This window comes from Ailuropoda melanoleuca, chromosome 8, assembly GCF_002007445.2.
Source record: "Ailuropoda melanoleuca isolate Jingjing chromosome 8, ASM200744v2, whole genome shotgun sequence".
Classification (NCBI taxonomy): Eukaryota; Metazoa; Chordata; class Mammalia; order Carnivora; family Ursidae; genus Ailuropoda; species Ailuropoda melanoleuca.
This window is the reverse complement of record NC_048225.1, coordinates 73,815,661-73,824,327: the sequence shown is the minus strand read 5'-3', so window position 1 is coordinate 73,824,327 and position 8,667 is coordinate 73,815,661. Positions and strand designations below refer to the sequence as shown.

The following is an 8,667-nucleotide window of genomic DNA, read 5'->3' as shown; positions in this document are numbered from 1 at the left end:
CAGAAACCAGGGATGTACTGTATGGTGACTAACATAATATAATAAAAAAACATTAAAAAAAAAAAAAGAAAACCCTTGAATTATGGCAGGAACAGCTATAAGGGTGGAGTTGCTATAAACAGAGATGTGAGAGATTGGTGAAGGAGCGAGTTTGGAAGCAGGAGTTTGGGGCCTGTTAAATTAGAGATGTTTGTTTGATATCTAACGTAAGAGGTAGTTGGATATATGACCCTGTAACCTAGAGGAAGAGGTCTAGCCTGAGAGCTGTCAGTGTATAGAATGTATTGAAAGCCACTGAGACCAGACAAGATTATCAAAAGAGTGTGTGTAGGTAGAGACAAGAGGTCCAAAGACCCAGGTCTTACTACTTTAACATTAAGAAATCAAGGAGAAATGCGTGTTTTGGAAAAGAAGAGAGACTACAAATCAATAATCTAAACTTCTGCCATAAGAAACCAGAAAAGGGAAAAATAAGAACAAACTAAACCTAAAACAAATAGAAGGATCAAAATAAAGATTAGGGTGAAAACCAATAAAATAGAAAACAGGAACAATGGAGAAAGTCAATGAAACAAAAAACTGATTCTTTGAAATGGTTGACATGGACAAAACTTTATTTAGACTGACCGAGAAAAGCAGGCCAAAGATACAAATTACCAAAGTTAGGAATGAAAGAGAAACATATGTACTGACCCTACAGAAATTAAAAGGATTATAAGGGAATAGTATGAACAACTTTATGCCATCAAAATAGACAAGTTAGATGAAAAGGGGGAAAAGTCCTTGAAATTCATAAATTAGTAAAAACAAACTCAAGGAGAAATAGAAAAACTGAATAGATTTATACTGAGCAAGACAATTGAATTAGGAATTAAAAATCTTTCCACAAAGAAAAGCTCAGGCCCAGGTGACTTCTCTGGTGAATTCTATCAAACATTTAAATAATAAATAATACCAGTCTTTCACAAATTCTTCTGGAAAAGAATGGAGAAGGGAATACTTCCCAATTAATTCAATGAAGCCGATAATACCCTTATACCAAAATCAGAGAAGACGTCACAGGAAAACTACAGACCTATATCCCTTTGAATATAGATACACAAACCCGTAACAAGATATTAAACTGGATCCAGCAACAAATAGAAAGTATTATGCAACGTGACCCATGTGATTTACACCAAGAATGCAGAATTGTTTTAACATCTGAAAATAAATATCATATTAATAAAATAAAGGATAAAACTCCTATGATGATTAATAGACACACAAAAACATTTTACAATATCCAATACCATTGGTAATAAAAAAATACCAACAAATTAGGAACAGAGGAGAACTTCTTTAACCTGACTAAGGGGATCCACAAAAAGCCTACAGCTGACAACATTCTTAATGATGAAAATGTGAATGCTTTCTTCCTAAGGTAGGGAACAAGGCAGTTTTATACACATACAACATTGTGATGGAAGTTCTATCCAGTGCAGTCAGGCAAGAAAAAAAGAATTAAAAGGCACCCAGATACAATAGGAAGAAGTAAAATTGTCTTAATTCATAGATGACATGACCCTTATATGTAGAAAATCCTAAGGAATCTGAAAAACAAACAATTATAGCTAATATGATCAGCAAGTTGGCAGAATATAAGATCAGTATACAAAAATCAGTTGTATTTCTTTTTTTTTTTTTTTTTAAAGATTTTATTTATTTATTCGACAGAGACAGAGACAGCCAGCGAGAGAGAGAACACAAGCAGGGGGAGTGGGAGAGGAAGAAGCAGGCGCATAGCGGAAGAGCCTGATGTGGGGCTCGATCCCACAACGCCGGGATCACGCCCTGAGCTGAAGGCAGATGCTTAACCGTCGTGCCACCCAGGCGCCCCCAGTTGTATTTCTATATACTTTTTTCCCTATGTATTTCAGTGAACCATCTGAAAAGGGAATTAAGAAATCAGTTCCATTCACAACAGCATCCAAAGAATAAAATAGGAATTTTTAGTGGAAGTGAGAGGTATACACTGAAAACTACAAAACACTGCTGAGTAAAACTGAAGATCTAAATAAATGGAGACATAAACCTTTTATGGTAAGTTGATTTTCAAGAAAAAAGAGTAGTCTTTTCAACAAATGGTGCTGAAACAGTAGGATATCTGCATGCAAAAAAGATAAATTTAGACCCTAAAATAAAAAGTAACTCAAGATGGATTATAGACCTACAGGTAAAAGCTAAAACTGTAAGGCTCTTAGAAGAAAATATAGGAATAAATCAATAAATTTTCATGACCTTGGGTTAGACAAAGCCTTCTTAGATATGATGCAAGTGAGCAAAGTTTCCCCCAATTTGTAATTGAATATTAAGTGAGTAGTGTAAAATTGCTTAAATATTATTTTGCTACTGTAGCTGGACCCTGTGTGTGTATGTATAATTATATATATATATAATATATATTTTATATATAATATATTTTATATAATAAAATATATTTTAAAAAATTTTCTTCTAGTTTTTAAAGGATTGATTGATTTTAAAAGATTTTATTTATTGATTTGAGAGAGAATAAGAACACAAGCACAAGTAGTGGAGAGGGAGAGAGAAAGGGTAAAGCAGACTCTTTGTTGAGTAGGGAGCCTAATGTGGGGCTCGATCCTAGGACCCTGGGATCATGGCCTGAGCTGAAGGCAGGTACTTAACCGACTGAGCCACGCAGGTGCTCCTTCTGCCCATTTTTATTTTGATTATTTGTTTTTGGGTGTTGAGATGTATAAGTTCTTTATATATTTTAGATTCTAACCCTTTATTGGATATGTATTTGCAAATATCTTCTCCCATTTTGTAAATTACTTTTTAGATTTGTTGATTATTTCCTTCAATGTGCAGAAGTTTTTATTTTGATCTCGTTCCAATTGTTTATTTTTGCTTTTGTTTCCCTGGCCTCAGGAGACATATCTAGAAAGAAGTTGCTATGGCCAATGTCAAAGAACTTATTGCTTGTGTTCTTTTCTAGGATTTTTATGGTTTCAGGTGTCACATTTAGGTCTTTAATCAATTTTGAATTTATTTTTGTGTGTGATGTAAGAAAGTGGTCCAGTTTCCTTCTTTTGCATGTTGCTGTCCAGTTTTCCCAGCCCTTTTTGTTGAAGAATCTGCCTTTTTCGCATTAGATATTCTTTCCTGGTTTGTTGAAGAGTAATTGACCTAGAACTGTTGGTTCACTTCTGGATTTTCTGTTCTATTTATTTTTATGTATTTATTTATTTGGTTAGATCTGTTTCTCTTTTTGGAGTGTTGTGGTTCAGTTAATTGGTGAAAGTGGTCCTTGATGGACCTCTTGTCCCTGAGTTAATACTTTATCAGGTGTATTTATTAAGGTGTTAATCAGAGAAGCCATACTTATCCCAAAAAAGTTAAAAAAGATGTCCTCTTTCAAAATCTTTCCGGAAATATAAATAAACATATAGTAGAGTGTTGGGGTTTTTTTGAATCTTAGAGCAGATTTTTGCCATTTTATCAAGACCTAGTACTGAACATGTTTATTTACTCCTTTAGATCTTTATTTTGGTAGTAGCTATTTGATTATTTTTAAGGTCCAAGAATTAGGAAATTCATTCTGGAATTTCAAAAGAAATAAATGATGTAGTTCTATTTTCCGGAAGCTCATAATTTGATTAGAGAGAGAATTTCTATTATGCAGACCTGCCAGAGGACGACCCCATGTTCTACTGTGGGAACGTTAAACTAGCCAATCAAGAAACTAGGACCTTTGTTAAGCTCTGCTACTTAACAGGACACAAAACTCTTGCCAAGTCACTTGTTTGAGCTTCTGCTTTCTTACAGTCAATGTTCCTTTGATCTCTGAAATTCAGTGAAAATCAGATTCCAAGCACAGGAATATCAGTTGTCTGGGTGGAGTTGGTCTTGGAAGACTTCACAGTGATTCTGTTTCCTTTAAGAGATCTAAAAAAAGTTCAGTCTTGCTTTCCAAAGAGAAGATTTTCCCCAGGTAGACAGCTTATAGCATTGTGTTTTTCCATGACAATGTTTGGCCCTCAATTTACAGTAGTGTTCTCTTAGAAGTCCGAGAAGGAAGATTTCCAAGGATGGACAGGCCAAGCTAAGGTTTTAAAAAGCTTTTTCTTTCCTGATACTCAATGCGAGCCTTTTAAAATGGGTTCTATCTTGTTTGATTAGTTTCCTGATTTGCATTCACACTGTAGAAACGGTTCTTTCCTGACATTTTTCATGCTTGAACAAAATTAAGCAGGAATTAGGTTGCAAATGCATTCCTAAGTATCATAGGTGGGGAAACACCTGAGTTGGAGCTCTGTTTACTGCAGCATTAACTTTTTTTGTAAAGACAAATGATGCATTCAACTTCTGAGATGCTGCCTCAAAATGATTTTTTTTAAAAGAAAATAAAATCTTAGAAACGTGGAATTTTCATGTCAAACATCATATTTTTCACCAAGGTAGAAGACATTTGGCCTTAAACTGAATTTTTTTTTAAGATAAAAATAATTGTAATAGTTTCACTTCGTCCTTAAAAGAATTTAAGTGGAATAAAATAATTAATTAAATTTAACAATTTGCCTACCTCTTCCTAGTGTAATTTGTTTGTTTGACTTTATTAATGGGAAATACTAAGCTGGAGTTAGTAAATTAGGTTCTCCACATGAAGACCCTTTTCATTTGAGCTCACCTGTGTTTGCCCTTCAAGGTGGGTTTATGAGCGAGCAAGCAAAAGCCCTCCGAGCACAATCTGGAGAGGCTCAAAACTGGTTCTGGCCATCCTGAAGTGAGGTTAATGTTTGACACAGTCCGGGGTAAGAGAATACTCGCTCCTTGAAAGAAGCCCTGGAGGAATCTATTTGGTCAAAGTTTAGTACAAAACAAGTCAGTGCTTTAAGTCTGGCTCTGTGGTAATAGGAAAATAGAGACCTTTTGGTTGTTGTCTTTTCATTTCTGTTGTAGTTGACACTGTGGCCTCTGGGTAAAGCGATAGGAACCGCTATGTTTATTTGCCTGCTACGTCAGGTAATACATCTTTAATGATCTACTGTGTTCTCAGAATGTTCAAGGCAAAGTGAAGTTTGTTCATTGGAAACTAATTTTTCACTAACCTTACTGGAAGCAGCTGGCTTGAGGCAGCAGCTTCCCATATACTATTGATGTCTGTTATAATGCCATCAAGGGTACATGGAGACTTGGATTAAACTTTAGAAGTCTGTTGAACTCTAAACTTTATCATCAGTGTAGTTCATCTAGAATGTCTGGAAGCAGATAATTGGCTTAAAATGAGATCAGTTACAGACTTTTAAATATGCAAATTCTGAAAGTCTGATTTCTACTTAGCTCGACACTGTTCTCCACGATGTATCATATAGGTCTATTTCTGTGTGATGTAAGCAAGGGAGCACTTTTCTATGAACAAAAACATTTTGTTGTGTATTGTGAAGTAATTTTTCCTGGAATATAGCATTATAGAGTATAGTGTACGTTTTCAGCACATTGTTGGAATTGCAAGTCTGATAAGTGTCGCCCGATTTTTATCGTGGTGTTGCTGTTTAAGATCTGATTTGTTTTAATGGGCAATTCAATTGAAGGTTTAGTTGGGGATTCTGGAGACCTAGCAAACAGAGCAGCATATATATGTAGGCTGCTTGGTCCTGTTTCGCTCAGAGGCCCTTTTCACCACTCTGAGGAGAAAGGTGAAGAGCATGGGATCTGGAATCATCTGTTTATAAGCTGTGTAATCTTGGGCATGTTTCTTAGCTTACCTGAGCCTTACTGTCATCATCTGTAGAATGGAGATAATAGTACCTCCCTCTCATAATGTTGTTTGGTTAAAACACACAAGTGCTCAGGACTAGGTACTTAGCACACAGCAGGTGCCCAGGGGAAGTGCTATCTCTTGACTATCATTATTACTCTTCTTGTCCTGTTGACTTGTAACGATGTGTTTAGATATTTAGGTTTTATGTTACTAATTTCCTTAAAGCCAGGGACTGTTGCTTAGAGTTTACAGAATGAACCTCAGGGCTTGGCAGAAAATAAGCAGTTGATACATATTTTTGGACTGAATAAGTAAGTGCATGAGAGGAGTATCTGATCATCTGTGGTTTGGTTTTTCCCCATTTTTTTTAATTGTGGTATAATACCCATAACCTTAAATTTACCATCTTTGCCATTTTTAAGTGTATAAGTCAGTGGTATTAAATACATTCATAATGTTGTACAAACATTGCCACCATCCATCTCCAGAACCTTTCATCTTGTAACACTGGAACTCTGTACTCTCCCAGCCCCTGACAACCCCCGCTACTTTCTGTTTCTGTGATGCTGGGTACCTTATATAAATGGAATCCTACAGTATTTCTCCTTTTGTGATTGGATTATTTTACTTAGCGTTATGTCCTCAAGGCTCATCCATGTTGTGGCATATGTCAGAATTTCCTTCCTTTTTAAGGCTGAATAATGTTCCATTGTATGTGTAGACTACATTTTTTTACCCTTTCATTCATTACCCAACACTTAGGTTGCTTCTGCATTTTAGCTATTGTGAATAATGCTGCTATGAACATGGGTATATAAATATCTTTTTAAGATCCTGCTTTTAATTCTTTTGGTCTGTTTTTGAAGAAAAAAGATAAAACTGTTTAGCAGTGAATTTTTGTAGGGAACAAAGGTGGAGAGGAGGCGGAATACTTAACCTCCAAGCTGTTTTGATCTCACATTGTTAGAAAAAGCAATATCCCTCCCTCCCTCATAGTACTGAATTACAATTTATATACTACTAATACGTTATATATATTATAAATAATACACAATAATAAGAACCTTAATAGTTCAGATGAAAAAATAGAAAATGGAAATGTTGATGTTTTCTTTCTATCTGCCAGTGGGATCTTAGAGACTACTTGATACAGAAATATAGAGACTATTGGTATAGAGAAAGGTATTTTTATCAGACTTGAACTTAAGTCCTGGTTTTGGCACTTAATGAATGTGGTTACTTAACCACTCTGCGCCCCAGTTACAACCTCTTGTTGTAAGGATTAAATACAATAATATATGCAAATAACTTATTATGGTGCTTGGTACATAATAAGGGCTCAGTAAATGTTAGCTGCTATAATAATAATACTGAACATAAGTTGGAGTTATGTTATTGCTACGATAATGATGATGATGATGATTTTTTATGGAAGGTATTTTTCCTTTGGGAATTTTTCATGAAATTGCTAGCTTTTATATAATCTAATTCTTTTTTTGTTTGTTTGTTTGTTTTTAGATTCTTAGGTAATCAATTCTGTTTTCTTGCTCAAAGTCTAGTTCTACAATCCCAAATGATTTCTATAATAATTAGAAGTTCTGCCTTCACTTCAAAATCTACAGGCCTAGATGTAATCTCATCATTTTTATCCTGAAAAAGATATTCCGTTCTCCCATTCACTTTGGCTTGAAACTTAAAAAAGCCTCCCTTGATCTCTATCTATTATTCCCATATCTCTTCCTTTCCTTCACTGACTTATTACTCCTTACTTAGAAATGTCTTATATCCATCGTTTCCTCTTCATTCTTACTGTTACCCTTTTTAGGCCTGAATTAAAACATCAGGTTGGTCTCCTAATTGGTCTCCCTGATTTAGACTCTGCTCTCATCTAATCATCCATCCGTCCAACCATTATAGTGGAAAGCATTTATTGAACATCTGCTTTTACCAGATAATTGTTTAGGTCCCAGCAATGCAGCCTCTCCCTTAAGAGCCCATATCACTGTTAAGATGAATATTATTTAAACATTAGCCTCATCGTCATATTTCTCTACTCAGACTGCTCACGGGCACGGTGATTCACTATTTTCATTTTGATTTTAGAATTTAAGCATATTGCTTATGTTTGTGTGTCCTCTTTCTGTGTCCTTTTGCACGCTCTATCCTCCTGGGTTTCTAAGAACACATCCTTATTCCCAGGTCTGTTCTCTTGTGGCTGTCGTCATATTTGTATCAACTGCTCTTCAAATACCTATTGTTTTGTATCACACAGCCTACCTCTGAATTATTTTTTATTATATTTTTGCTGTAGTTTCATGTGTATCGGCCTTCATTTGTCAAGTTAGAATGATTGCAAAGCACTTGACGATCTGGATCGTGATTCTGTAGATGCCCCTTTCTCTTACCCAGGACCTAGGGTGGAGTTGAAAAGGGTGCTTCTTCTATCCCTCTGTCAATTCGGTCTGCATAGAGCCGCTGAAGATCATCCCATGTGAAAGGAACCCACACTGTCAGCATATTTTATATGCCTTTTGATTGAAAAATCTGATGTTGAACTTTTAGGAAGGAGGAGTCAGGTGTAGTGCCTATGCCTGAGGGCAGCTGCCTCACTTGTCATCCAAAGGGCCTGGGCCTTGTAGGAGCTTAGAAGGTACTACTTTGTTTATTCATTGATTAAACTCGTGGTTGTTTGAGTGCAAAAACTGTATGTGACGTGGCTGATGCATGTTAAAAAGAACTTGTAAATATGTTAGTCACCTAGCTAACATGAATAATCCCCTAAATTAATAGATATGCAAGGTAAAGCATTTAAAAATTAGAAGCAAAATAGTAAGATGTAAAAAATACATATACAATGGAATCTTTTGTAATCTTGCAGTAAATAACAGATAAAATAGCCA

At 35.4% G+C, this 8,667-nt stretch overlaps 1 protein-coding gene across 3 annotated transcripts in view; it reads left to right on the top strand.

Moving 5' to 3' along the window:
* Positions 1 to 8,667, top strand: part of NME7 (NME/NM23 family member 7) — a 249,377-nt gene that overhangs the window by 20,764 nt on the left and 219,946 nt on the right. The gene's annotated exons all lie outside the window — the stretch shown is intronic.